Raw genomic sequence first — 4023 nt, forward strand, 5'->3', positions numbered from 1 at the left:
TTTGAGGGATAACAAGCATTGCATTGACTGGGATAATGCCTGCTCAATATTACCATGTAATTCAATTGATAGTAGGAACATCATAGAATCTAGTCTTATTAAACATACCGAAGCATTCAACATGAATTTGAGTAACGGCATGTACAAGCTGGACAATTTTGTAATTAAGAAGATTTGTGATCAGGTGAGAAGGCCGGGTCACTTGACCATCTGACCTGACCACCAACCGTTGTGTGCTATTTAAAGATTAGTAGGGTCATTACCTAATACCTGACCATTGTGGACCTGGTCTCACCCTCCTCTGTATATATACACCTTGATTTGTATTACTCTCTCTAGTCTGTACTCACCCCTGAAGATGTGAATTACACGAAAGCGCTTGGGAACTTCGTGTTTTCTTCTTTCCTTGTGGTTATCAGCATATACCTAGATCACGCGCACCTACAGTGATTTACTTGCATATATATATATATATATATATATATATATATATATATATATATATATATATATATATATATATATATATATATATATATATATATATATATATATATATATATATATATATATATATATAGGGATTCTTCTTTTTCTTTTATTCAGGAACATTTCTTGTGTTTAGAAGAGGTAACCGCTAATGCCCGTCAGTTGTTTTCCTCCCCTGATCCAACTCTCTTGCCCAAGACCCCTCTGGGCAAGAAGAAATCTCGACTGAAGAAACCTCATCACTCATCAATTGCAGGCGAGATTTTTTATGGGAATCCTTGGGAATTGTCTCAGGTTTTTAATAAATTATGGTTTATTTAATTTACATTTATACAATTCAAAAACTGATACAGTAGGTTCAGTGAAAAAAATATTCAAGATGGAAAGTACAGTACTGTACAGTAGAACCTTGTTATTTTCAACTCGGCTAATACAGATTTTGCCTAATTCAAACTTTTCTCAAGCATGAACAGATAATTTCTACTTCGAACCAATTGCCTATGTTCAATTTATATCATCCTGATTTGAACCTAACCAAATTAAGGCCAAAATTCCAGCTGTAAAAATCTGTTGTTGATCAATCCAAGTACAGTCCTATTAGCTTTGCAAATTAATGATGAGTTCAAATGAGGAAAATTCAGAGGAAAATATAAATCTCTAAGCACAACAGGCAAACTGAAAAATATTTAAGAACTTGAGCAATAAAACCAATAAACACCACAGTTGTTACATGCATTTTGATCCATGTCTTGCTTACCGTACCCCTAGATCTCACTCCCAGGCCGGGGGGGGTGTAACTGTTCCCCACTTGTGAGCTACAGTATATATTATGTTATGGGTATTTTTCAGCTTGCTGTTATCCCACATTTAGCAATAATTTTACTCGAACGTTAGGTTTTCAAGATGAGGGATACAGTGAGTTCTGCTATAACGCGTGTTTTGACAACGCGAATTGGCTCTAACGCGATTTATGAATAGAGGAACGATATTTGTATAACTCGAACGCTTGTTTGCTGTAACACGATTTTGCTAACTATTTCTCCAATTTTGTGGCATTAACTGTGAATATGGTAAAGAAGAATATCTCCAAGAAGTGTTCTGGTGATCGCATTCCCGGTGATGATCGTAAAAGAAAGGCTATAACACTTGAAGAGAAGCTCGATGTTATCAACCTCAAAATCACCCTTCTCCCCCATCAAGTTATATTCATATTTTTTCAAGGTAAAGTGTTACATTTACTGTATGATTTCATTATTAGATATGAATGTAACATTTATTTAGACTGTGCTATCCTTTGTGTTAGGCTAACTACTAAATTTTTTTCGATTTTGAGTAGTAATCTGCACCTAACCCTATTTTCTCCATAAGCCCTGTTATTTCTATTACACGAATTTCTATAACACGATGTTTTACAAGAACACAACTATCGCGTTATAGCAGAACTGACTGTACATGTATTTAAATTTTATGTAATACAGTACTGTAGTAAGTAGTAAAATCCCCTCCTTCCCTCCTATTTTTAAATTTATGGCATTCCAAACCCCCGTCTCCCCCATTAGTTTGAAATAAAGGGATTATACTCATATTTACAAATATGATCCCATTACAGTATAGTCATAATAAAAATTCAGATCAACTTACGAACTTTCCCAGGTACAATACTGTACTAATGAATACTGTACTGTACTTTGTTCAGCATTATGACTCCACATATTATTTACGGGCTATAATTTGTTATGATTTTATAAGTACCGGTAGGGATGGGTTTTATTTATATTTTATTGTGAATTTTTTATTTATTGGGAGAAGGGGGGGAATTAGCCCACCAGGGCACAGGTCAATGACCCACATCAGGGCCTGGGGGCGAAAATATAATAATAATAAAAAATTAGAAAAAATAAAAATGTGTATGATATACAGTAATACTGATTATAATGATATAATAAATGACAATAGAAAAAAGAAAGGAAAAAAAAGTTCAAGAGTGAGAAACAATATATGTATGCTGTGTTGTCAAAGTAAGAGAAACAATTGAGACCCTGCAATTGTGTGTAAATGAGGCAGAAAGTCAGTTCAGCAACCTGGGACTTGGTCACAATTTTTGTGGTGCCATATGGCAGCAGAGTCTACCATTAGACAACACATTATGCTGCCAATATCTTCCCAGGTGGTAGTACCTCCATGTTTGGTAGCTGCCTACTACCCATGGTTCTGGGTTCCCAATAAATTTATTTATGAACATGATCTAGGAATGTAACTTGGAATACTGTACTGTACTGTATGTCTTTCCATAGTGTTTGCTGTTTTTATTATTATCATCTTGTATTCCACCTGCATCCCCGCAGAAGATGAAGTATTTTCATCATCCAAGAGGTTGTCCACTTGTAACACAGGAAGCAACATCAATAATCAAAGCCCTCTTGAAACACCCCCAAGGAGGGGCAGAGCTGCATCTCGGGTAATTATCCAAATTGTTACAGGAATAATTGTACTGTAATGATTTTTTTGTTTGTTCTGTTTAGCCATTTCCTGTTGCTGAATACACTGGTCTTGAAAGTATTCTCTGTTAACATCCCTCCTATGAAGTTTTTGTATGTGGAACAATTATTCAAGTGCTTTGTATTTTGTTCCTTCATATTTTTCTCCTCGCTGCAATTTGTATCTCATTAGTAAGGAAGAAATGATAAATAGTTTCTTATTAGTTATCATGTTGGGTACATAATACTGTACACTTGACGCATATTAGCAATGTAAATTTGTGATAAATTTCAAAGAATAATACTGTATTTTCTATAGCCATAACTTGGATTATTTTACTATTTCTGACAGCTCGCTCACGAGAAAATGAAAAGGGTACCTATGACAACAAAAAAGACAAGAGGAACATGTCAGGTTATTTTCAAGGGAGACTCCTTTGAAAGCAGCTCCAGGTATTTATGGACCATTGACACCTTACTTGCCATTTTATAATAACTCAAGTGAATGTTTTATAGGAACTCCATTGGTGTGGCCATGTGGGTGAGAGTAGATGTGGGGTTAAAGTTGTTTGATTAGCTTAGATCAGAGGGCAGACAGAGCCTAAATTGAATATGCAAAATGCCTAGGCAACATTTTCAGTGGTAGCTGTTTTAAGCAAAGTAATTGTCTCAGGTATATGAACTCTAAAGTGACAGATCTTGTAACTACCATATCCATATTAACGTACTGTGGTAAACTTGTGGAATTTGGCCAACCATGTGATGTTAAAATACTTAAGAAAATATATATTTATGTACCTGTAGTCTATGTAATTTACTGATTTATGCCTTTTTTTCAGTTATAAAGAAGAAGTAAAAGGAGCAGACTCTGGTCATGGGGAAAATTGTGAGTCTCATTTTGAAGAGATGGAATATGAATCAACTGTTGATCCTTGTGAATCAGCTGTTAATCCTTTAGCACTAGACACACCAAGTAAGAAGAATGATGGTGTAAAATGTCTAAGTGTTAAAGTCAGTCTTGAAAGATTATCTCATTTACACACATCTCAAGAAGTAG

At 34.9% G+C, this 4023-nt stretch overlaps 1 long non-coding RNA gene across 2 annotated transcripts; it reads left to right on the top strand.

Annotated features, from left to right (window-relative positions):
* The first annotated feature begins 607 nt into the window (after window positions 1-607).
* Window positions 608-4017, top strand: LOC121873601. Of its 2 annotated transcripts, XR_006090273.1 has the most exons (4): window positions 608-783; window positions 2835-2947; window positions 3319-3419; window positions 3806-4017. It is a non-coding gene; the product is annotated as an uncharacterized LOC121873601 (long non-coding RNA). The 2 variants fall into 2 exon arrangements; XR_006090272.1 differs by lacking the exon at window positions 608-783 and having other exon boundaries at window positions 2621-2947.
* The last annotated feature ends 6 nt before the right edge of the window (window positions 4018-4023 follow it).

The sequence above is a fragment of the Homarus americanus genome, unplaced genomic scaffold, assembly GCF_018991925.1.
Source record: "Homarus americanus isolate GMGI-L3 unplaced genomic scaffold, GMGI_Hamer_2.0 scaffold29473, whole genome shotgun sequence".
Taxonomy (NCBI): Eukaryota; Metazoa; Arthropoda; class Malacostraca; order Decapoda; family Nephropidae; genus Homarus; species Homarus americanus.